Raw genomic sequence first — 26,621 nt, 5'->3', positions numbered from 1 at the left:
GCTTTGGGGAGGCTAGCCCACTGGCCCCACCCCTTCTGCCCAATGCCCCACCCCCCCACAAACTGGAGCCCCCCAAAAGGAAAAGCCCTGAGGGCCCCGCCCGACCCAGCCACATCGGGCTGAGCTGCCATCGCCCCCACAACCCACCCCCCCCACCCCAGCACCAGACCGAGCCCCTCCATCCCTGAGCACTGGTCCGGCCCCAGCGCTGGGCCGAGTCGGCAGCCTCCCGAGCACTAGGCCAAGCTGCTGCCCCCCCACCCCTGATGGCCCTCTAAGCCAGAGTTGTGCTGGGCCAAGACACCAGCACCCTCCACAAGCACCAGCTCCTCCCACCCCTGAAGGCCCCCCACCCCACTGAGCCACCGGCCGCAGCAGCGCCCAACCGAGCCTCCTCAGTCTGCTGGCTCTCTGCATGGCTTCTCACTCCTCCGAGGAGGAGGGACACAGCGAGCAGTGGTGGGGTGTCTCGGGGATGGGTGGAGCATCACGGCCCAGTTGTCCAGCGGCGGGTCGGCAGCAGCACCAGGGAAGACAAAAGTAAAGCCTTCCCTGGCCTATTATACCCACCACCTCTGACTAACCTACTTCAAAATGTTTCAGAGTTGAGGAAAACAAACCTACTTTTGGCTCCTGGGCTCAGCTTCTCCTGGTCCACGCTGGGCACATGGCCTTTTATAAAGCAGCTGCCCTGACTGCTTGCCCTCATGGAGTAGGATTGCCAGAAGGTCGGTATTCAACTGGAATGCCCGGTCGAAAAGGGACACTGGCAGCTCCGGTCGGCACTGCTGACTGGGCTGCTAAAAGTCCAGTCGGCGGCACAGCGCTGTGCGGCTCCAGGAAATGGCCGCCAGGTCCCTGTGGCCCCTAGACGCATGGGCGGCCAGGGAGGCTCCACACAATGCCTCCGCCCCAAATGCCAGCTCCACAGCTCCCATTAGCCGAGAACTGTGACCAATGGGAGCTGTGGGGTCAGCGCCTGTGGGAGTGAGGACAACACCCAGAGCCTCCCTGGCCGCCCATGTGCCTGGGGCCGGACATGCCGGCCACTTCCTGGGAGCCATGGTAAGTGCCACCGGGACCCTGCACTCCAACCCCCTGCCCCAGCCAGGAGTCTCCTCCTGCACCCCAAACCCCTCATCCCTGTCCCCACCCCAGAGCCCACAGCCCCAGCCCTCACCCCCCATCGCGCATCCCAACCCCCTTCCCCGACCGGAGGCCCCCCATACTCCAAACCCCTCAGTCCCAGCCCAGAGCACCCACCTACACCCCAAATCCCTCAGCCATAGCCCCACCTCAGAGCCCACACCCCCAGCCAGAGCCCTCACCCCCCGCACCCCAACCCGGTGCCCCAGCCCGGAACCCTCTCCCACACCCCAAACCCCTCATCCCCAGCCCCACCCCAAAGCCCGCAGCCCCACCCAGAGCACTGACCCCCTCCCACACTCCAATCCCTTGTCTCAGCCTGGTGAAAGTGAGTGAGGGCGGGGGAGACCGAGTGATGGAGGGAGGGTGGATGGAGCGAGTCAGGGGTGGGGCCTCAGAGAAGGGGCGGGGCACGGATTGGGCCTCGGGCCAAAGTGGGGTGTTTGGTTTTGTGCGATTAGAACAGGGGTGGGCAAACTATGGCTCGTGGGCTGGATTTGGCCTGTCAGGGCTTTGGATCCAGCCCATGGGATTGCCACTGCCGTGGCGCCGCGGGGCTAAGGCATGCTCCCTGCCTGCCCTGGCCCCGCACTGCTCCTGTAAGCGGCTGGCACCACGTCCCACCAGCCCCTGGGGGTGGGGGCAGAGGACTCCGCGCGCTGCCCTCACCTGCGGGTACCTTCCTGAAGCTCCCTTTGGCTGCAGTTCCCCATTCCCGGCCAATGGGAGCTGCGGGGAGCCCTCTGTCCCATACCCCCAGGGGCCGGTGAGACGTGGTGCCAGCCGCTTACAGGAGCGGCGCGCGGCCAGGGCAGGCAGGGAGCCTGCCTTAGCCTTGCAGTGTGCCGCTGCCACCCCAGTGCTGCTCAAAGTAAGCAGCAGCGAGCTGGAGCCCATACCCCGAACCCCTCCTGCACCCCGCACCCCGACCCCCTGCCCTGATCCCCCTGCCACACCCCGTCCTGCACCACAACCCCTGCCCTGATCCCCTTTGTACACCGCACACTCCTCCTGCGCCCCAACCCTTGCCCTGAGCCCCTTCCTGCACACTAGACCCCCTCCCACACCCCGCACTCCCTCCCGCACCCAAACCCCCTTCCCCAGCCCTACATTCATGGCTCTGCATGCAATTTCCCCACACAGATGTGGCCCTCAGGCCAAAAAGTTTGCCCACCCCTGGATTAGAAAGTTGGCAACCCTATCATGGAGTCTGACCCCAGCAACAGGGAACCGATTGGAGCATACCCAAAACTACCACACCCAGTTCCAGAAACTTCTGGACATGGAGTTCTAATTGTGCATCTGCTTAGCATCTATTAGCCAGGATGGGCAGGAATGGTGTTCCTAGCCTCTGTTTGCCAGAAGCTGGGATTGGGTGAAAGGGCATGGATCACTTGATGATAACCTGTCTGTTCATTCCCTTTGGGGCACCTGCCATTGGCCACTGTCAGGGGACAGGATACTGGGCTTTGGTCTGACCCAGTATGGCCATTCTTATGTTCTTAACAAAGACCCAGGCACAATTCACTCCTACTCCCACAACAGATCTCTTAAAGAGATATCTCCCTATTAGATACATGGATTATACTTCTCCCACTTTTTCTGCAGCCAGGTTGGCTGTTTTCCACCGCCCACAAAGGCTGATTCCCTCACGCACCTCTGTGCATGAGGAATTCTGATTCTCTCTCTCTCTCTCTCTCTCTCTCTAGTGAAATCTGGGATAGACTCCCAAAGCCTCCTGACTGGCCTGTCTCTTCTTTCCTCCTCCTTTTACCTCTCACTCTTGAATGAGTTCCATGTGCTCTTTTCACAACAGGATGGGGAGGTCAGACATCAGAGAGTCCAAGATTCTTTGAAAGTCCTTTTGCAGTTTTGGACTACAGTCCCATCATGACAGAGAGTCAAAGCCAGCTTATTTGTAGCCTTTTGCTTGTTGGAGTCTCTGGTCGAGGAGGAACCCATAAAACAAAACAAAATATAAAAAGAATTGTTTTCCAGTGTAATTAACAGATCACGTGTAGGCTGTTCCCTTTCTTCATTCTATCACATTCTAGATTGGTCTACAAAGATTGCCTACAAAGAGTGCCATCACTATATAAAACCAACGGGCCAGCTAAATGTTTGTGTTTTAATTCTGCAATCCCATGCCATTTTTCGGCTATGTCCACACTATGAGCTAGGGGCTTGATTCCCCTGCTCATGTACACACACTTTTGGTTGCTCAATGGGAGATAGTGTATTTATAAATAGTAGAGAAGCAGCACTCACCCAGACAGTGGCAGAGGAGCTGTGGCTGAACCATGCCAAGTATGTACCTACTGTTTTCAGGCGGGTTTGTACTGCTGCTGCCCCTGCTAGCATGGCTACACTACTGTTTATAGTCATGCTAGCTCTCATCAAGATACCACAAGTATATATACACATGAACAGGGGAATCATACTCCTCGCTCATAGTGTGTAGATCTAGCCTTACTAAGTGAGCAGTGACTGAGTGAAGTACAATAACAAAGAGCCAGATCCACAAAGGGGACTTAGATTCAGAGTTGCAACATTTAACGTCTAGGTGTAAAGCTCATCGGTGCAGGAGACTTTCTTTGGTGGTGGTGGGGGATGATCCAAGACTATGGAATAAACTCCCCCAAGAAATAAGGACCATCACAAACTTCACCACCTTCTGCTCCAAGTGTAAGGCACATGTTTTGACCTTGCCTTTTCTAATATAAACACATAGCAACAGGTATATTTAAAAAACAAACAAACACCAACCACCAAAACAAGACACTCAACTGTACGTGCTTCTCCTTCTGGGGAGAGGATAAGAGAACAAACAACACTTTGCAGATGTTAGTCATGTGGGTTAATGCACTACTGGAAGGTGCTCAGATACATGTGCGGAGTAGGGCCCTACCAAATTCACGGCCATGAAAAATCCATCACAGACCGCGAAACCTGGTCTCTCCCTGTAAAATCTGGTCTTTTTTGTGCTTTTACCTTATACTATACAGATTTCACGGGGGAGACCAGCATTTCTCAAATTGGGGGTCCTGACTCAAAAGGGAGTTGCAGGGGGGCCACAAGGTTATTTTAGGGGGGTTGCAGTATTGCTTACTTACTCCTTACTTCTGCGTTGCCTTCAGAGCTGGGCGGCCAGAGAGTGGCAGCTGTTGGCTGGGCACCCAGCTCTGAAGGCAGCATCCTGAAGGCATGCCCCCCTAATGTAACCCTTCTGCCAGGTGGAGCCAGCAGCAACCAGGGCCGGCTTCAATATCTAGGGGTTCCTTTCCATTGATACAATACAGAACCGCTCGAGCCCCCACACAGTAACCTGGGAAATTTATACACCACCTCTGGGCGCCTCTGAGAGGCAATACTTCCCCACTCGCAAGCACAATAGTAGAAAGTGTAGAAAGGAAACTTTTAATAAAAGGAGGGAAGTAACTCAGCATTAATTTTGGGAAACACTGCAAATAGGGTTCATAAACATAAACCATGTGTAAAAGGCCCACCCCAAGTAGGTTGAGCTATGTCCTTTTCCCCTCAGATTCTTAAGTCCAGCAATCCAAAAGTTGCTTTCACATGCCTGACGCTTCTCTGCACCCCACTCACAGTTGCTGTCCTTGGTCAGTGCAGACCCAGAGTTCAGAGGTGTATCTGCAGAGTTCATCTCCCTTCCTGGGTAAATAGCTGAAATCATGAAATTTACGATTTTAAAAATCCTATGACTATGAAATTGACCAAAATGGACTGTGAATTTGGTAGGGCCCTAGTGATGAGCATGGTATTAAAACCTATATAGGATAGGATAGGTGCCTTCCAAATGCCAGTTGCCTGATATCATTAGCATATCTGAGACACCTCATCACCCATGATTTAAGTTTTTCCCTGTGAGTAAGTTTGGAAAACAAGGCTGTTCTTTGTGCTTAGCTTGGCTTGATAATTTTTTCAACAGCTCCATTATTCTGAATCTAGTGACAGCATATTTTGTTTCTACTATTGTACAGCTTTTAGACACAGGCTACTTTTGATAAGTAGACAGATGCATCTTTCACACACCCTGGATTCTCTAACTGGAAAAAGGCTTAAGACAGGTTTGAGAGGCACCAAGCTTCTTCATGTCACAACAAAGCAGTTGATATTCTTCAAAAGCCACAAAGAATGTTGGTGAAATGCTAAGTTTTCATTACGCTAAAAAGAGAGACGAAAAACAGAAGATCCTAAGGAAAATAGTAAATAGAATACATTATCTTGACAGATAAGGATTTGCACTGTGAGGCCATTTTACCGAACATGGGGATAACATGTCCCTATATGGAGAGCTTGACTGTAGCTTTATTCAGCTATTTTGTTTACAGGCAGAACATGACTTTGATATTTCAAAATGGCTGAAAAAGAGTCAAGACAAATTCAAAAGTCAAGCTATTCAAAATGAAATAATGGAAATAATGGCTCTTAAAATTGTGAGGGATATTTCTGAGAAAATTTCTGGAAAGTGGTATTCAGTAAGGGTAGATGAAACAACAGACTTCTCCAACAAAGAGCAAGTATTTTTTTGCCTGTGAAATGTGGATGAGAACATGAATGTTCATGAAGAGTGCATTGTATTGTACAATGTAGCCTTTACATCAGCGGAGGAAGTTGTATCAGCAATCAAATGTATTCTATTGCACCTAAATCTCAGAGTCAAAAACTGTCACAGACAATTTTATGATGGTGTCTCTACTACAGCAGGCTTAGTAGTAGCTGCATCAACAAGATTGCAATAGGAGGAACCAGAAGCTATGCATAATTAAGGCTGCAATTTGGTCATGGAAGTCACAGAATCCATGACTTCCAAAGACCTCCATGACTTCAGCCAGTGCTGGCTGGGAGCTGCAGGGTCCCCTGCCACCTGTGGAGACAGGGAGCTGCGGGGTACCCCTGGAGCTTCCAGCCGCTGCGGACAGCCGGGGGGACGGCCAGAGCTCCCGGCCACCAGCCGAGGGGGACCCTGGAGCTCCGAGCCCCCAAGGGTGGTGGGGGCCCCGGGAGCTCCCAGGCCGCCCGCAGCTGCCCAGGCTCCCCATTGTGTCATGGGTATTTTTAGTAAAAAGCAGGGACAGGTCATGGGCTTCCATGAATTTTTCTTTATTGCCCTTTCTTTATTGACCTGTCTGTGACTTTTACTAAAAATATCCATGACAAAATCTTAGCCTTATGCATAATCATTACAGTCAGTCAGGAAGTTTTTTAAAAAAACATTTTTTGTGGGGAAAATGCCGATTCATCCAAATAAACCTTTTGTGGAACTATATCAGTTTCAATTAAAATTTTGTTGGGAAGGTTTCTGAGGTTCAGGACGCAATTTTTGATCAAAACCCACTGCAAAATAGTCAAAAGCCCAGTGGGATGTGGGAAACCTTGGCAGGAATGGGACCAGAACCTTATCCCAGATGAGTGCCTTGACTATTCAGGGGCAGGTGAGTCCCTCTGTTTCCTATTATTTTTGAAAAAAGAAAAGGTCTAGGTTATGTTCTGATGCAAAACCTCATTTTTTTCCTCAGCAAAATGGAATTCTTGTTTTCTGGACAGCTCTAACACTCATTGCTATGGGCATGCCTTCAATGTGGTATGCCAGGATGCTATTAAAAATAATACTAGCCCCCTGGATACGCTTGAAACTGTTTACAAAAGTCAGATTTTGTTTAAAAAGTCACCCAAATGAGATGCAATATTTCAGAAAAAGAATATGAAGTGTAAAGTACATTACCAGGCATCCATGTCTTTTGTCCAATAAGATAAACTCTCCATGCAGAAGCATTGGCTTCTACTTCTGAGAACGCACATTGCACTGTGTGGAATTTGGGGGGTTACAAAGGATTCAACAAAAGATCCTGAAATGAGAGCTCAAATTGGTGGCACAGCAGCTCAGATGGAAATATTTAATTTCCTCTTTGGTATTGAACTCGGTTGAAAAAGTCCTAAACATGGTACACAATCTGTCTAAAACTCTGCAAGGGGTCTTTTCAGCAACAGAAGGCCTAAATGACACTTAATTCACTTCAACCCATCCAATATGATGAAAGCTACAACTTATTCTGGGAGCAAATCCACCAGAAAAGTTGGAGATAGTCAGAATGCTGGAGTTCCCAAGAAATTGCAACTAGGGACAGGAGAAATCATCTACCCAAATTCTGCAAAGATTTATATGTACTTATTTATACAGTTGCTGATTTTACAACGTCCAGTATTCAATAGAGATTTGAACAGAGAGGCTATAAAATTACTCAACATCTTGAAACTCCCAAATAGTCCTCATGTAACAGAAACACCGGTTCAAAACATGCTTCAGGTGTACAGTTCAGATTTCAACCATGATTGACTGATTACTCAGCTTCATCTGTTGCAAGCCATCTGTCAGCTTACAGAAAGATCATTGAAGTTCATTCAAAAATATCTCTGTTCACTCAGCCAAACTGAACACCAGCTGTTTTCCAAAGTGATGGAGTTGATAAAAATGATTTTGGGGGAACCGGCAACTAATGCTGTAAGTGTAAGTGCTGTAAGTGGAGTGTAATTTCATTTCTCTACACCATATTTAAACATGGCTTCAATCAACAATAGGACAATCGAGGCTCAACTGGGGTGTGATTTTACATGAACACAGGGACAAAACCAATGACTAACAATTTACAGAAGAATTAATTTCAAGAAACCCTGGGTGAAGATCATTGTTTGGAACTTTTTCTGATTTGTAAGTTGTTCTTTTTACTCATGTTTAAAAAAGAACTGCTTTACTGGGTGGTTTTGTCCCATGACTAGACTTGCCCAATTTTAGTAAAGTGAAAAAAACAGCTTCAGTTCCAAACTCATTGTTTTCTTTATTTATTAATGCAATCCCTATATTTGGGGAGGGGGAAGGGCATGCTAAAGCCCTTCTAAGTCCTCAGCTGCCTATGCCCATGCAGTCTGTGCTTATCAGTTTCTGTGGCTCTGTATGACAAAGTGAGTGAAGAATTGTTTGGAAACCACTGTAACTGATGCATGCTTACCTGATTTACTATTTTTAGCCCTAGATTTCAGACTTGTGACTGATATTATCAGTAGAGAATACACAAGTTTTTATTTGGCTGATACAAAGCTGTTAGCCATGTAAGAAAGAAGCAATTTAATGAAAATCTGTATTTCATAAGTACAATTTTTTCCCCTCTTACTGGATTTGTTTGACAGTTTTCCAACAATAACCCAAAATAAAATCAACCCAAATAGCCATCTTCCTATAATTGAGGGATGAGGAAAAATCCCAATAATAGACAATTATGAATGACCTGTCCATAGAGGAAGTTTTTCTTAATCTTCATCAGTTAGTGATTGCTCTGAAGCAGGGAGGTTCATATCCTTTATTTGTTTTATCTAATCTAACTGTGGATAATCCCATTTGCTCTGATTTATCCAGGGATTCAAGTATATGCACAGCTCTGGAACTGACTTCAGAGGGAATACTCATGTGGTTCAAGTCATGCATGTTCTTAAGTACCTTGCAGAATCAAGGCCAAAATCCGTATGTATATTTTATCCTTTTGAATCCTACTCAATTCTTGGACTTAATGTCTTGTGGCAACGGGCTCCACAACTTACTTATGTGCTGTGTAAAAGAATAATATTTCTTATCAGTTTTAAATGTGTTGCTTCTTATATTCATGGAATGTTACCTTGTTCATAGACTATAAGGTCAGAAGGAATCTAGTTTGACTTCCTGCACAGCCCAGGCCATAGAAATTCTCCAAGTAATTCCTGCTTCAAGACCATATGTTCTTCTTTTATGAGAAAGCGTAAATAGGATCCTTCTCTATACAATTTATCACTTGATATTCTTCTGTCAGGTTTCCTCTTATTTATTCTACTTATGCTCCTAACAGGATTCAGGGCACCCAAGAGATGAGTAAAGAGCCCTTTCATGCATTTCCTTATTTGGAATGAAGTTTTGTGATCAGTGTTAGGTAAAGTTACTTTTCCTGGGATTCTTCATCATCACCACCTGACACAAATAGTATTTTGAGACCTAATTTTGATTGAATTCTAATTTTAATACAATAATTGTGAGTCATTCTGCTAATTCTCAGAATGCAGAGTCAACTGACTACAGACTCAGTTGCAGAACTACTCAAAGAGATGTATTTGGAAATGGAAGTGGGAAATGAGGTACTGGATGTTGACAAATCAGTAGCAACTTTGTGACCACAAAAATTGTAGGATTTTGCATTGTATCAAGAAATCCCATCTGTTTTTGGGTCCTGTGTGGAATTAGGCTGAGAACCATTGGGCTAATTGTTAGGCACTAATGTATAACTATATTTCAGAGGATGGGGCAAAAGCTGTTTCAAAGAGCTTGGGATAGTATTTTCAATTAATGATCATAATGCAGAAATTTCTAAGGAGAAAATCATTTGACTATAGGCTTTCAGACTCAAGTTACACCAAGCTTTTTTTCTGTACATCACTTATTCACATTATTCACATTAACAGAAGTCTTTTACGACACTTTAAGACCTATTAGAAATGAGAAATAGGTAAAAAATTCACAGTGGTTCAATAGCCCAAACACAGGAGGGACAATTACTTGGTGATAAAAGAGGCCAGTCTAATGCTGCAGTAATTTTAGATATAACATAGAGATGCACTAGTCTCCCCTGCAGATGGAACAGCAGTAGATGAGATATTCAGACACCTGTTTGAGGTGCAAGAGTAGCATGTATATGTTCAGTAATCATGCAGACATTTGTGAACTTTGTGCTGAAGTTGTAAAAAGCTAAGTCAATTAAAAATAAAATAATTAGCTGCCCTCCGCTCTGTAAACATTAAATGTAATTTTGGAGTTAATCCCAGCAATCATAATACTCTGCAAGTGTAGGCAGTGATTGTACAAGATGCTTAGTCTGCGCAGAGCCCTCAACTAGGCTCTGCTCACGCCCAGGGACATATTTTCACTTCTAGCTGCTGAAAGGATTTTATTAGGACACTGGAAGGGTGAAACTCTTGTTGAGAGGTTGACATTGTTGTCTAGCTTAACAACATATGTGAATGTGACATTCTTGTGGCAGTTCTTTGGGATGATATTTGGATACCTTCCATCAAACAGATTTTTGGAAACAACCATCATCCACAATATTAAGTATTTAGAATACGTACAAAATAGGTTAAATTAACCATTAAATGTGTGCCTGACACATTCACAAGACTTCTCCTTTTCCTCCCTCCTTTTTCTAGGTGGCACCACGATATAATTAACTTTTTTATGGTGAGGTATTAATATAATTGAAGAAATACTCATTGATGTTTTCTGTTCTTTTAAAAAATTAAAGTCAGTCACCACCAAATGCAAGAGTATAGCACTATCTGCAGGCTTAGCAAACCTGTCAGGGTCACCTCTCATGAAAATGGAGGCTCTGACTCTTCTCTTTCTGCCAAGAGGACTCAGTTTATTTAGAGGCATTTATATGGCCATTCTGCTATTTCTTTAACTGAACTTTTATGTTGGTAGCCTGCTGGGTAGTGAGTGCTGTGAGCATTTCAGGAAGTAGGTGCATGCTGTGCAAGTAACTCTCTCCATAAATAACGTTCCAATTAATAGGCTAATTATATAGTAGGTTGGTATTTTATTGATGTTCTTTGTTACTACAATGCTGATCATAACACAATGGTTAAGGTTGTATCAACCTTCTCCTCATGGACTCCTGTCTTAGAGTTTTAGAAATAGAGATTCACTCCAAGCTGAAATCTTGACATACAAGAGTTTTACCAAAGAAGCAGGAGGGGATTTGATTTACAGTATTATTTAGATTCAATACTTTATAGGTAGGGCCTATCAAATTCACGCTCCATTTTGGTGATAGAATTTAGAAAATAGTAAAGTTTAAATCTGAAATTTCACGGTGTTGCAGTTGGAGGGGTCCTGACCCAAAGGGGCTCTTGGGGGGGGTCACAAGGTTACTGTAGGGAGGTTGTGGTACTGTCACCTTTACTTCTGAGCTACTGCTGGCGGTGGCACTGCCTTCAGATTGGGGCAACAGGAAAGGGGCAGCTGCTGGCCAGGAGCCCAGCTCTGAAGGCAGCGCCACCACCAGCAGCAACACAGAAGTAAGGCTGGCCTGGTAGGGTATTCCCATCTCTACTTCTGTGCTGCTGCCTTCAGAGCTGGGCCCTCACCAGCAGACGCCACTCTCCGGATGCCCACCCCTGAAGGCAGCAGTGCAGAAGTACGGGTGGCATGGTATGGCTTTGCATTAATTTTTCATCAATCCTCTCTGTTATTACTTATAACTAGATACTGTACATGTTCAGGGCTATTCTAAATTGTGCCTGGTTCCCCAAAGGAGTCAATCCAGCACCTAGAAATAGCCAGGGCATAGAAACATTCTAGCCCACCGAGCAGAAGTGGTGCCTTTTTAATTCTTTGGCGCCTTTTATATTTTTACTCACCCGGCGGCGCTCCGGGTCTTGGGTGTCAGGTCAGGCTGCGCTCCGGGTCTTCAGTAACACTTTGGCATCGGGTCCTTCACTCACTCCGGTCTTCGGCGGCATTGCGGTGGCAGGGCAGGGGGCGGCCTTTTTTTATCTCCACTCTCCCTGTTTTCTCCACCTGGCTAGGCCACTCTGCTGACTGTCTTGGGAATTAGCTCTGTGCCCGCTTCTGGTGGTGTCTCGCCCACCGTCACTTCTGCTCCAGGGACCCACGTCACTGCCAGGACCGCAGCATCCTCTTCATGACACAGCCCTCCAGCTGTGCCACATTCTATGCTCCCCACTTCTGGGGGAATGTACCGTAGTCCAATGGTCCAGCCACTTCCCTCAGTGGCAACTGCAGCCCAATGTCTGGCCACTTTCTTGGTGGCGAGAGGTGGGTGAGGGACCCAGGCCCACCTACTACTTCAGGTTGAGGGACCCTGTAGATGGCCACCATTTGCTGCGTCCCTTCTGACTCCACTGTAGATTTCCCTGGGCTACTTCCCCACAACCCCAGCACCCTCTTTGCCCTTGCCTCAGGGCATCAGCCTGCAGATCATAGAACCATAGGACTGGAAGGGACCTCGAGAGGTCAGCTGACCCTTTCCCGTTGCCCCAGTCTGAAGGCAGTGCCACCGCCAGCAGTAACCACCCTGACAGTTAGGAAGTTTTTCCTAATGTCCAACATAAACTGCCCTTGCTGCAATTTAAGCCCATTGCTTCTTGTCCTATCCTCAGAGGTTAAGAAGAACAATTTTTCTCCCTCCTCCTTGTAACAACCTTTTATGTACTTGAAAACGGTTATCATGTCCCCTCTCAGTCTTCTCTTCTCCAGACTAAACAAACCTATCTTCTCTGGACTTTCTTCACTTTGTCCACATCTTTCCTGGAATGTGGTGCCCAGAACTGGACACAAGACTCCAGTTGAGGCCTAATCAGTATGGAGTAGAGTGGAAGAATTACTTCTAGTGTCTTGTTTACAATACTCCTGCTAATACATTCCAGAATGATGTTTTCTATTTTGCAACAGAATTACACTGTTGACTCATATTTTGTTTGTGATCCACTATGACCCCCAGATCCCTTTCCATGCTACTCCTTCCTAGGCAGTCATTTCCCATTTTGTATGATTGTTCCTTCCTAAGTGGAGTACTTTGCATTTGTCCTTATTGAATTTCATCCTATTTACTTTAGACCATTTTTCCAGTTTGTCCAGATCATTTTGAACTTTAATCCTACCCTCCAAAGCAATTGTAACTCCTCCCAGCTTGGTATCGTCCGCAAACTTTATAAGTATACTCTCTATGCCATTATCTAAATCAGTGATGAAGATTTTGAACAGAACCGGACCCAGAACTGATCCCTGCGGGACCCCTTCCAGCATGACTAAATCACTGATAACTACGCTCTGGGAATGACTTTCCAACCAGTTATGCACTCATCTTACAGTAGCTCCATCTAGGTTGTATTTCCCTAGTTTGTTTATGAGAAGGTTATGTGAGGCAGTATCAAAAGCCTTACTAAAGTCAAGATATACCATGTCTACCACTTCTCCCCTATCCACAAGACTTGTTATCCTGTCAAAGTAAGCTATCAGGTTGGTTTGACATGATTTGTTCTTGACAAATCCATTCTCACTGTTATTTATCACCTTATTATCTTCTAGGTGTTTGCAAATTGATTGCTTAATTATTTGCTCCATTATCTTCTGGCTACAGAAGTTAAGCTGACTGGTCTGTAATTTCCCGGGTTGTCCTTATTTCCCTTTTTATAGATGGGTGCTATATTTGCCCTTTTCCAGTCTTCTCTAATGTCTTCTGTCTTCCATGACTTTTCAAAGATAATTGCTAATGGCTCAGATATCTCCTCAGTCAGCTCCTTGAGTATTCTAGGATGCATTTAGTCAGGCCTTGATGATTTGAAGACATCTATCTTGTCTAAGTACTTTTTGACTTGTTCTTTCCCTATTTTAGACTCCGATCCTACCTCATTTTCACTGGCATTCACTATATTAGACATCCAATTGCCACCAACCTTCTTGGTGAAAACTGAAACAAAGAAGTCATTAAGCACCACTGCCATTTCCACATTTTCTATTATTATCTTTCCCCCCCTCATTAAGTAACGGGCCTACTCTGTCCTTGGTCTTCCTCTTGCTTCTAACGTATTTGTAGAATGTTTTCTTGTTTCCTTTTATGTCCCTAGCTAGTTTGATATTGTTTTGTGCCTTGACTTTTCTAATTTTGTCACTACATACTTGTGTTATTTGTCTATATTCTTCGTTTGTAATTTGACCAAGTTTCCACTTTCTGTAGGACTCTTTTTTGAGTTTTAGGTCATTGAAGATCTCCTGGTTAAGCCAGGGAGGTCTCTTACCATACTTCCTAACTTTCCTGTGCAGTGGGATAGTTTGCTCTTGTGCCCTTAATAATGTCTCTTTGAAAAACTGCCTACTGTCTTCAATTGTTTTTCTCCTTAGACTTGCTTCCCATGGGATTTTACCTATCAACTCCCTGAGTTTGCTAAAGTCTGCTTTCCTGAAATCCATTATCTTTATTGTGCTGTTCTTCCTCCTACTATTCCTTAGAATCATGAACTCTACCATTTCATGATCACTTTCACCCAAGTTGCCTTCCACTTTCAAATTCTCAACCAGGAGCTGCCTTTAGCTTCCCTGATCTCCGCCTGCAACACTGCTCTCTGTCCAGGGTGCTTGCTGCCTTCAGCCTACAAGGCAGCCCATCCTCCCATCTCAAGCTCCGGGGAGTGACTGCTCTGCAGCCCTTCTTATATGAGCCAGCCCGGCCCTGATTGGCTGCTCCTCGCAGCTCCTCTCTGATTGGCTGCCTCCTGCGTAGCCTCCCAAAGGCTCTATTGACCCCTTAGAGCCCAGTGTGGGGCAGATGCCCCATCACACAAGAGTCAGAGTAGCATAGAAGCTACCACACTGGCCCTATACCACCCAGAGATTTCTCATGCTGGGGGAATCTTCAGCAGCCAGATCTGCTCAACACACAGCCACTTCGCTCTGGTCCACCTTTGCAAAGCTGGCCCAGCGGGAGCCAGGATTTGGTCTATAAATATCCATAAGGCTATATGCTGACATTAATGTTTGTTATGACAGGACATATCAGACAGTCACCTTGTCTTCTGTATATATTTATCCTCGCTTTTTCCTCATGCTCAGAAGGAGGAAGGCTACGGGAGTAAGAGACAGACATGTTCTGCATTAACTACAGATGCAGGAACTGGGAAAACAGAGGTGCTATTGCATCCAAAATTTCCATTTGCAGAAAAGAGCCTTAGACCTTTATGATTTACTGACAGAGCAGCTTTAGAATAGAAAAAAGGCAAAGCTATTTCCATCCCGTCTTGCACAAAATAATGTGTGCACCATTTTGGTAGATACAGACTTTTCCAAGACAGTGGCAAGTTACTCACGCACTTCTTAAGTTAGTCATATGTCAATTTCCAGATGCCTTGCTCAATTTCAGGACACTCATGCTACAACACATACAGACTTCTATTAGTTCACCTGTCACTCCACATCACAACTCTAGATTGAAGTAGGGTGTTATAGTATGGCTGGATATGGCAGTTTATGGAAGCAATGAATTCCATGTGTTTCAGTTATACTTCTAGCAAAGAATGACCATAACCAAAAGCAGAGACATTTTCATAACATAGGAAGACAAAAACTGCTAGGCATCATATAGTCAATTGGCCTAAAAAATATCCCATGTCTACTCCCGCGTCCTTCATCTTTCAGCTGCCTGTTATCAGTGCAATGAGGAAGATTTGGTAAGCACTAAGTACTTTCTGACTTTTATCAGAATTACTCAAGTGTGAAGTAACATATTGTGTTTAGTAAGACAAATTATATGAATTAAAACTTTACCTCGTGATGTTATATAATATTCTGTCAGGAAATGGAAAGAACATCTGTAATAAGACACACAAGAAAATTTAGAAAATGTTGCCCATTTCAAATACTCTATCCCTCTCTGCAGAATACAGAAAGGATCTTTTATCTGGCTTTCTGGGATGTCTAGGTTTTCCCTGTGATGCATCTGACACATCATAGCAGTGCAAAGCAGATGCACTCCATGAAGGAACAGTGGAAATGCAGAAAGTAGAGAAAGGAAATTGAGGAAGGATCACAATGTGAAGGAGCTGTAGAGAAAATGTGATTTACGTTCTTGGGTCTAAATGGATGTTATTCACCTGAGCATAATCAGATGGACAAATTATTCTTCCATTTAAGCTCCTAACAATGTTTTGCAAGTGTTGCTGGGGCAACCCGGCTGCCACATATAAAGAAAGAAGGCTGTGGGAGGGAGTCAGGGTAGACTTGTATGGTTGTAGATTGTTGTGGGAAGCCAGAAAAGAAGAGGGGTTTACAAGGAGTCAGAATGTAACAGGGAACTGGTATGGGAGGGGAGCTGTTGCAGTGAGCCATGGAGGCAAAGGGATGTGTTGCAGATAGTTAGGAGGGAGCAAGTGTTTCAGCATGAGGGTTCAGATAAATGGATATTTTGAGTGATGGCAAGTGGGGGAGAGGGAAGAACCAGCACTGCTTTTTCTCCTCATTCCAGAATCCAACACCAACCTCTCCCTCCCCCCCGCCACCCAGGAAGCCCCCTGGGGGCAATGGGTATCCAAGCATCTCACTTCACTTTCTCTCCAAGAATTATGCAGAAGAATGTTGCACACAAATCACAGTATCTACTATGGAAATTCATGCAATTTGCAGTGTTGAGCAGGAACACTGTTTTTGTTCTGTTCCTTTACACAAATGAACAGGCAGCTTTGCATTAGGCCAAGTACTGAGGAATTAATAAAATAATGTAAGCATGAGAAAGCATTCCACGAGAGAAGTGCTACATGAAATCTTATGATGTCCCTGACAAGGTAACCAGGATCCCTGAATTTCTGTTTGTAGCAATAAGAGAAGAAATTCTTAGAAGCTACTTTTCAACATTGTTAAAGCACTTTTGTTTGAATTTCTTATCATTAGAATTCACTTTGTACCCTCGTTGGGTTTGTCTGGGATAGATGATGTTGGGGGGTCACTGGGCAATTCACCGTGGCGGTGCGGAGCCGACCTGGGCAGGGGCAGGTGGGTGCCAGTGTGAGAGCAGCTGGCACGAGCAGCCAGAAGCCTGTGCCAGGGGAATGGAGCAGGCTGGATGCGTGAGGCAGGAACAAGAGCAGGCTAGATGCTTGGGCAGTGTGCAGAGGGAGAATTCCCAGCCGAGTAGTGACATTGCAGAGTGTCTTGCTGTTCTTCCTGAGGGATTAAATAGCTGTTCCTGGAGGTCATCTGACCCAGTCCTTGCTCATGGATGATGGATAAGGGATGACCCATCGCACACACTTGCTGAGGGTTTACCTCACATTACCTGCCTCCCAGATGTCTTTGGGCCAGACTTGTCAGGATGGGATTAATGGAACTCACAGAGCAGGTAGAGAGTGTGGATATTACTAGCTGGTTCCTAGGAGCGTTCCTCCAGGCTGTACCCTTCCCAGTCAACAAGGCATAGGAGCTTTCCCCAAAGGATCTCGGAATTGAGGATTTGCCTTATGAGGTACTCCTCCTGTCCTTTCACCATGAACACAGCGGGAGGAGGCTGTGTCCCTCGTGTTTTTTTCCAGAGGCAAATGTGAAACTCAGAGTGCACTCGTTTCATGGGTGGTGGTGTCTGGAGACAGAAGGCAACCAGTTTAATATGTTGAGTGACCAGAAAGCAGCCAACATTCCCATAATCAAGTTTCCAGGTGGGATGAAAACTGTGCAAGTGTCATGTGGAAAGTCATTAAAGCAAATTGTGAAAATATTCATGATAGACTTGGTGTTCTTTCTCATAGTAGGAATTATGTCATATGTTTTTTCAGCCTCATAATCCAAATCCCAAAGACTCCAGTTGATTTCAGTGGGTTTTGGCGTATACCAGCATGGATTACTGAACTACATAACTTGCCTTTATAAAATCTATGTTTATAATACTTCATATAGATTTAAGTTGCAATCTCTTGGATACTTTTCACTACGAACTACCAATAAATGGCTTTTCCTCTTATGTCAGAATAAAAATATAATGGGCAAAATTTTAATTCTATTGATTTCTATGTACTACAGTATATGTAATGGCTTATATATTTCAACAGCCATAAACAAGAGAAAGTATTGATGATCTTAGTTTAAGTTTTAAACTTTAAAGTCCTGATTTAGCAAAACACTTAAGCACATGCCTAAGTCCAATGACTTCAAGTTTATATCATGTATTTTACTCAGCAATAGCATTTCCAGCCTAATTAAAGAAACTTTTGCAAATTCAGTCTACAACCAGTGACTAATTACTAGATTCAGAAAAACTGGTTATATATTACTAATTACTCTGTCACTGAAATAATAATTGCCAGTTACTGTTACATCATGCATGCGAATTACACATGGAGACTCTGCTGTGTTGGTTATCAGAACTACCTTGATATTGCCATTCATGTTCAGGAATTGAAAGATCAATCACCAATAAAGTGAAAGTTATGGAAAAAAGGAGTTCATATGGGGATTGTTATATTTCCTTAACTAAAGTGGGAGCAGTCTTCTATAATGGCCTCATTTTTCTTCATTGATTTAAGATATTATATGATACTTTAATACTGAGAATCTGATGTCTTGCTCTTTCTTGGTAATTAACATTTCACAAGATTTTAGTTTAGATCATTTGTTATATATTGTAAACTTCAGTATATCTCATTTATAATAAATAAATCTTTCAATTTAGGTTCCCTAAATGTCATTTTTGTGAATTATAAACTAAATCGAAAAGCCACACAAATCCATCAGCTACAATTAACAAATTGCCTTGTTTACTAAAAGTCCAGTCTACACTCTAAAAGGTTTGCCAACATAGCTATAAAGAGATAGTTACACCAGTAAACTCTCCTAGTGTAGATGCCGGCCTTGGATCTCTCTCCATGACCTGAGCATTTCCTGGGCAACATGGGATATACAGTTCCGGATTCTGCCAGCTGCAATGTTTAACCATGTTTAGACATGTTTAATGTCTCCCAGCATTGTGGAGACTGAGCCAGCCCTTGAGAAAGAGTCTTCCCTGTTCTGTACTGTGTCAGCATCAGGAGATACCAGATCCAGTGGTCCCTGGTTTTCTCCTGTTTTGAATTTACTCTACGCTTTCAGTCTGGGGGCCACAATGGCAAGCCTAACATACTCTCTCACAAAGGGGAGTACCTTGACAGAGGGCAAAGACCATCAGAGCCCTCCAATATCTTGTGCTGGTGAACACTGACCTCCTGGGTCTCATGAGATCCTCGCAACCCAATGACACATTTGCAGTTGTTGTTGCAATGGATGTTGTTCAGTGTTTAACCCAAATTTCTGTGTTAAAAATGGAGTTTCAGAGACAGTGTTTGTGTCCCAGAAGGTCCGCCTGACCTTGCAATTCTCTGATTGTGCTATCACTCGCCCTTGGCTAGCCATTCAGGCAGTGGAAGTCAATAAAACTGATTTTGCAGCATTTCTAATGACCAAGACTACATGCCTCTATTAAGTGCTGCACTGACTCTTGGAAGGTATGTTGCCAGAGGAAGGTCCCCCACACTAAACTTCTGGGCACCTTGGTCCTGCTACCAACTCAATCCCGATGTTGGGAGTCCTTATCAATGGGCTTCCTTGTAGATGTCTCCAATTCCCAGGGCCACATAGCCATACTAGCAGCCATGGATCTCCTGTCTAAGATGTCCCACTTTGTGCTCTGTCGGAAGATACCCACCACGGAAATGACAGCCTGTTTATACTTATGTCATGTCTTCAAGCTCCATGGATTACCCTCCAATATCATATCAGACCATGGATCACAGTTCACCTCCCATTTCTGGCAAGAGTTATTCTGCCTCTTTGATATTGACTTGTGCTTCTCCACAGAATATCAGCCCCCAAAAGATGGAAAGTCAGAACAAGTGAATCTAATTTTGGAGCAGTAACAGCATTGTTTTATTAATTATCACTAGGATGACTGGGTCCATCTTTTACCCTTTGCAGAGTTTGCTTATAACAACTCTGACCACAAATCCACCCACCAGAGCCCTTTCTTTTCTAGCTACAGCTTTCACTCCCAGGTCCCTCCATCCCTACCACTGATTTTCCATGTCACCATGACATCTGACCTGTTAAACACCTCCACCATTTTCCAGGAGGAACTGAAATCCCAGTTGGACACTGCCAAGAAAGTACTTTGCTGACCACCGTCGTCAGGTCAACCCTCCAGTCACTGTTGGGGACAGTGGGTCTGGAGAGATTTGGATGCACGTGATTTCCCCTGGAAGGGGAAAATCAGAGTGATCTGGTCAGAGGGCGATGCCACAAAGCAGGAGCAGAGACTGAGATTGACAGTCACAGAGTGCAACCACAGGAAGGAGTGTTGGCCTGGCAGAGCTAATCCCCGGAGGCAGCCAGAAGGAGGTTCTCCATTGGTGAGTAGAGCACCCTGTGACATGTGCATTCAACTACTCTATGGGCCCAATATTTTAGGCCCCTCAAGAGAAGTTACTAATTGAAAAATAAAGGAGCTGCTTTTAAAACAAAAAGAAAAAACTGTCAGCATTTACTCTCCCTGGTATTGCCAGTCTCAAAATGTCCAAAAATAATGATTCAGGGTCCAAAATATCATTACATTGGCTTAAATATCATGATTTAAAAAAAACAAAAAGTTTGAGGTTCTTTTTGTTTGCTTTCTGGTTTTTCAGCCATTAGAGTACACTCTGGTCATGTTTTCAAGCTTTCCTCCAGAACAATGAGGGTTACAATCTTCTTTTAAATGAAAGTTGAGATTCTTCCCTAATCACTTGACTTCAGGTGCTGGAGCTTTAAGAGGAACCAGAAGTAATGTGAGATTTGCAATAAAATCATAAATGTTCGCAACGTCTTCCATTCTCATTCTTATATCACACTTGTTACTGTAGTATCGGAGCAGCTTCCAGAAATGTTTTAAGTGACATGACTAGCATTTGTCACATGAGAATCTTTTTGTCTTCAAATGGAATATCCTGTGAGGGTATTTTTTTAATGATGTTTTTATTTATGTTATGTCTGATGTGCCACATGTGTTTATTATTGAAAGAGGGGTTAAAAGAGTGTGCCTTGCAATTGGAATGGAAGCAGTGAGCTTTGAGGCCAATTTTAGATCTGGTGGGGGTTTGTTGGCCCACCCCTCAAGAAAGCTGTCTTTTGCAAAGATGAGCTTTACCTTCATTGTGGAGAGCTCCATTGTCCCCAAGGAAAGGAGTTGTTAACCAGGATCCACATCCAGAAACTTCTGGCTATCTTTTAAAAATCCATTCAGCATCTTGAAGATAAACTCCATGGGAGTGGCCTGTAGATTAAGATACAGATCTTAAATTTTACTTGATATTCTATGGGAAATCATTGGAGAGAGCAGCGGACGGGTTTCAGGTGCTTGCAGCAGTTTGTGTTGCTGAAGAGATACGTTGCTGTATTCTTTACTAATTTCCCAAGGACATGTCTACACTAAGGGGACTATATTGGCATAGCTGGCATAATCCTGTAGTGTAGATGCAGCCTAAACCGACTGGAAGGAGTTTTTTCATTGGTGTAGGAACACTACCTCCCCAAATGATGGTAACTATGTAATCAGAAAAGCATTCTTCCATAGCCATGGCTGCATCCACATTGGGGATTAAATCAGCATAGCTATGTTGGTCAGGGGCGTGGATTTTTCACAACCCTGACTGACATAACTATTTTGACCTAAATTTTAAGTGTAGATGAGGACTCAGAGATGATGGTGTTGTGCCCAGGAACATTGCGCTGCAGCTCTGGGAGGTGGTGAAGGTATGTACATACATACTGTATGATTTATTTATATATCACTCAAGACTGATATCCTCCACAATCACTCATAGAATCATAGAATCATAGAACCATAGAATATCAGGGTTGGAAGGGACCCCAGAAGGTCATCTAGTCCAACCCCCTGCTCGAAGCAGGACCAATTCCCAGTTAAATCATCCCAGCCAGAGCTTTGTCAAGCCTGACCTTAAAAACCTCTAAGGAAGGAGATTCTACCACCTCCCTAGGTAACGCATTCCAGTGTTTCACCACCCTCTTAGTGAAAAAGTTTTTCCTAATATCCAAAAAATATTAGTTGTTACAGTGCTGAAAAGTACTTCTGTTTCATGAGGAAGTGCAGAAAAATAGATAAAAGAACATCTCATGAATATCATGGGTCAGGCTTCATAATTGCAAGTGTCAAATTTTACTCAAAGTGTATTTACAAAAACAACATTTCTCCCTCAAATAGCTCAAACTTCTGATCATAATAAAGCATATTTTGCACCAGGCATAATTCTCTAACATATCTTTGTTTGTTTGACAGGTATGTGGCAATGCAATGACCTGATAATCCAGGGCTCCACTGGACAGCAGCACAATCATAGGAGAGTTTCCAGAACTTTTTTGGTCTGTCCAGAAAAATGCATTAACCTCTCAAAAACCATTCACACTTCAGCCTATGCCTCTGAGATAGTTGCAAACATTAAAAAAATAGATTGAAAATATCCCCACCTAGTGGCAAAGAAGCTGAACACAGCAAGAATGGCTTCAAATCTTCCTGGGTCCAAAACCAGCCTTTCTGCCAAACTGTTTCTATTCATAATAAAGTAACCATTCTGAGAAAATTGGAGCTAACTTAAATACAGTTTATAAATCAGAATAGTTAAGTCTAATTAAAAAAATGGTCAAAGTACAGTAGAACCTCAGAGTTACAAACGCTTTGGGCATGGAGGTTGTTTGTAACTCAGAAATGTTTGTAACTCTGAACAAAACATCTTTCAAAAGTTTACAGCTGAACATTGACTAACTACAGCTTTGAAACGTTACTATGCAGAAGAAAAATGCTGCTTTTAGTCATCTTAATTTAAATGAAACAAACACAGAAAAGTTTCCTTATTTTCATAGAAACATAGAATCATAGAATATCAGGGTTGGAAGGGACCTCTGGAGGTCATCTAGTCCAACCCCCTGCTCAAAGCAGGACCAATCCCCAATTAAATCATCCCAGCCAGGGCTTTGTCAAGCCTGACCTTAAAATCTTCTAAGGAAGGAGATTCAACCACCTCCCTAGGTAACGCATTCCAGTGTTTCACCACCCTCCTAGTAAAAAAGTTTTTCCTAATATCCAACCTAAACCTCCCCCACTGCAACTTGAGACCATTACTCCTTGTCCTGTCCTCTTCTACCACTGAGAATAGTCTAGAACCATCCTCTCTGGAACCACCTCTCAGGTAGTTGAAAGCAGCTGTCAAATCCCCCCTCATTCTTCTCTTCTGCAGACTAAACAATCCCAGTTCCCTCAGCCTCTCCTCATAAGTCATGTGTTCCAGACCCCTAATCATTTTTGTTGCCCTTCGCTGGACTCTCTCCAATTTATCCACATCCTTCTTGTAGTGTGGGGCCCAAAACTGGACACAGTACTCCAGATGAGGCCTCACCAATGTTGAATACAGGGGAATGATCACGTCCCTCCATCTGCTCGCTATGCCCCTACTTATACATCCCAAAATGCCGTTGGCCTTCTTGGCAACAAGGGCACACTGCTGACTCATATCCAGCTTCTCGTCCACTGTCACCCCTAGGTCCTTTTCCGCAGAACTGCTGCCTAGCCATTCGGTCCCTAGTCTGTAGCTGTGCATTGGGTTCTTCCGTCCTAAGTGCGGGACCCTGCACTTATCCTTATTGAACCTCATCAGATTTCTTTTGGCCCAATCCTCCAATTTGTCTAGGTCCCTCTGTATCCTATCCCTGCCCTCCAGCGTATCTACCACTCCTCCCAGTTTAGTATCATCCGCAAATTTGCTGAGAGTTCAATCCACACCATCCTCCAGATCATTTATGAAGATATTGAACAAAACCCAGGACCGACCCCTGGGGCACTCCACTTGACACCGGCTGCCAACTAGACATGGAGCCATTGATCACTACCCGTTGAGCCCGACAATCTAGCCAACTTTCTACCCTCCTTATAGTGCATTCATCCAGCCCATACTTCTTTGACTTGCTGACAAGAATACTGTGGGAGACCGTGTCAAAAGCTTTGCTAAAGTCAAGAAACAATACATCCACTGCTTTCCCTTCATCCACAGAACCAGTAATCTCATCATAGAAGGCGATTAGATTAGTCAGGCATGACCTTCCCTTGGTGAATCCATGCTGACTGTTCCTGATCACTTTCCTCTCATGTAAGTGCTTCAGGATTGATTCCTTGAGGACGTGCTCCATGATTTTTCCGGGGACTGAGGTGAGGCTGACTGGCCTGTAGTTCCCAGGATCCTCCTTCTTCCCTTTTTTAAAGATTGGCACTACATTAGCCTTTTTCCAGTCATCTGGGACTTCCCCCGTTCGCCACGAGTTTTCAAAGATAATGGCCAATGGCTCTGCAATCACAGCCGCCAATTCCTTTAGCACTCTCAGATGCAACTCGTCCGGCCCCATGGACTTGTGCACATCCAGCTTTTCTAAATAGTCCCTAACCACCTCTTTCTCCACAGAGGGCTGGCCATGTACTCCCCATGTTGTGATGCCCAGCGCAGCAGTCTGTGAGCTGTCAAATCTTTTTTAAAATTTCCCCTTCATTTTTTAGTAGCTTATGATAAACACAGTACTGTATTTGCTTTTTTTTTTGTTTGTTTCTGCTGCTGCCTGATTGCGTACTTCCAGTTAAAAATGAGGTGTGTGGTTGACCAATGAGTTTATCACTCTAGTGCTCGTAATGCTGAGGTTTTACTGTAGTCACTTCCCGTTTCCAAATTATATTTTTCAGCTAAATAAGGTTCCTTGCAAAAATAAATGGTTGAATCCAAGAAGTTTACTTTGATGTTTCCAGAACCCCTCAATGTAATGAGAGATCTGTACAGTTGCCAAACATTTCTTTTTTCATAATACAGTACTCCTTTCAGTCAAGAGTTTGATACTAATTAGTCTTTACAACAAGAATCATCCTTTGACTGATTAAATGGAAAGAAAAGAATTGCCAAATTAAAATACTTCCCAGAAATGCTCCTCAACTGCTTTAGTAACATTGTCATTGTAATACATTTTACATCTCCAGCCCTTTATAGAAACTGATATTACGGAAAGCTGGTGTCTTTTCTCATTAGTACTTTTGTCACGAACAGTGAAATAAAGTTTCCAGTGATCCAAACTTTTCCTGAAGCGTTAGACTGTTCTGAGGTAAACATATCATAGAGCAGGAATTTCAGCAGGCACAACTATTCCACTCGCACAAACTCTTTAATTGGTCACTATTCTAGACACTTTTGGCCTAAATTTCAAAAAGTGTTCAGCACGCATAACTCCAGATGATGTCAACAGAAGTTGTGAGTGCTCAGAAACTCAGGTCCACGGTGGACAGATTAAAATTTGACCCCCTGTCCTTTTGGGAGCATCTAGCATCTCTGTCTGTGCTAGATATTCCCAGTTTTTACTTGCCAAGAACACAAGAATCACGTGTGGCCTCGCCTAGCAAAGGTGCTCAGATGGACTTATTGTAACTTCTCACCTATTTTTGTACCTGTGTGGGCCCAGCTATAATCTAGCCTTTCGTCAAGTTACCCAAGAGGACTCTGGAAAGGGTAATTTAAAAAGTGGAAGAAACTTGGATTTAGCTATATTCACAATCCAATGTGAAGCTCTCCCAAATCTGTTCAAGGCTGTCCCCACTCAGTACTTCTCTTGTAAACTGGATACTGTGATGGATAGTGTAAGTGGAATATTTGACTGCTCAGGTCCCTGTATCTTCACACAAATACAGAGGACTATCCTCCCCAATCCTACCCAATGCATATAGACCTAATACACTATATTTTTAATCTTTTCTGGATCCTGTGTCAAAATATATAAGCTTCTAAGAAGATGGGTCTTGCTATGTAAGTGAATAGCTTACTCTGTGCCCTCTTAACATAAAACTCAAAGACTGTATATTAAAAAAAATCCTCAGGAATGGTGAAATTCACCCTTGTGCAGAGGACCAGCACAAAACTTACACACTTCTTAAATCCTATCGTCTTCTGCACAGGGTGAATTTTACCCAAAGAGAAACTTTTTTGTTCATAGAATCATAGAATATCAGGGTTGGAAGGGACCCCAGAAGGTCATCTAGTCCAACCCCCTGCTCGAAGCAGGACCAATTCCCAGTTAAATCATCCCAGCCAGGGCTTTGTCAAGCCTGACCTTAAAAACCTCTAAGGAAGGAGATTCAACCACCTCCCTAGGTAACGCATTCCAGTGTTTCACCACCCTCTTAGTGAAAAAGTTTTTCCTAATATCCAATCTAAACCTCCCCCACTGCAACTTGAGACCATTACTCCTTGTTCTGTCATCTGCTACCATTGAGAACAGTCTAGAGCCATCCTCTTTGGAACCCCCTTTCAGGTAGTTGAAAGCAGCTATCAAATCCCCCCTCATTCTTCTCGTTCAGTAGCATTGTGATGGGGAATTCATCCCACAGCAGCTCTGAAGCGGTTAATTTGGCTCAGAAGGGGCCAATTAACCTTATAGGCCTCACCTGGGGCAGAGTGAGGCTTAACTGATAAACCCTAGTTGCAGACGATACCCACCTGGGGGAGGAGCTGGGAGAGGATTATAAAGAGAGGAAGAGTGCCTGAGACAGATTGTCTGGTGACAATCTGATATCCCAGAAATGGGAAACCTGACAAGTGAGCCAAGCCACAAAGAGGGAGCATCCTGAGTCACAGACAGGAAGCATTGCAACTCTCATTTCCACATAAGAAAGGTCTATTGGACAATGAATCAGAAACAGGTATTTATGTGCTGACCAACAGTGACATCTACTGTTCTGTTCATGGCTTACACTTAAAAGTGCAAATGTCCAATTGAGGGCACCCTGACTTTCAGAAAGAAAAGGAGTACTTGTGGCACCTTAGAGACTAACCAATTT

At 44.2% G+C, this 26,621-nt stretch overlaps 1 protein-coding gene across 1 annotated transcript in view; it reads right to left on the bottom strand.

Moving 5' to 3' along the window:
- MBNL2 (muscleblind like splicing regulator 2) overlaps nucleotides 1–26,621 on the bottom strand; it is a 363,485-nt gene that overhangs the window by 220,721 nt on the left and 116,143 nt on the right. The window contains exons 2-3 of the mRNA XM_084631980.1: nucleotides 20,895–21,020; nucleotides 2,921–3,088 (exon numbers count right to left, since the gene is read on the bottom strand). The gene's annotated coding sequence lies outside the window, so the exon portion shown is untranslated. The remainder of the gene's footprint in view (nucleotides 1–2,920; nucleotides 3,089–20,894; nucleotides 21,021–26,621) is intronic.

The sequence above is a fragment of the Lepidochelys olivacea genome (genome assembly GCF_965140295.1).
Source record: "Lepidochelys olivacea isolate rLepOli2 genome assembly, chromosome: 1".
In the NCBI taxonomy this organism is placed as follows: Eukaryota; Metazoa; Chordata; order Testudines; family Cheloniidae; genus Lepidochelys; species Lepidochelys olivacea.
This window is presented reverse-complemented; position numbering and strand designations above follow the sequence as displayed.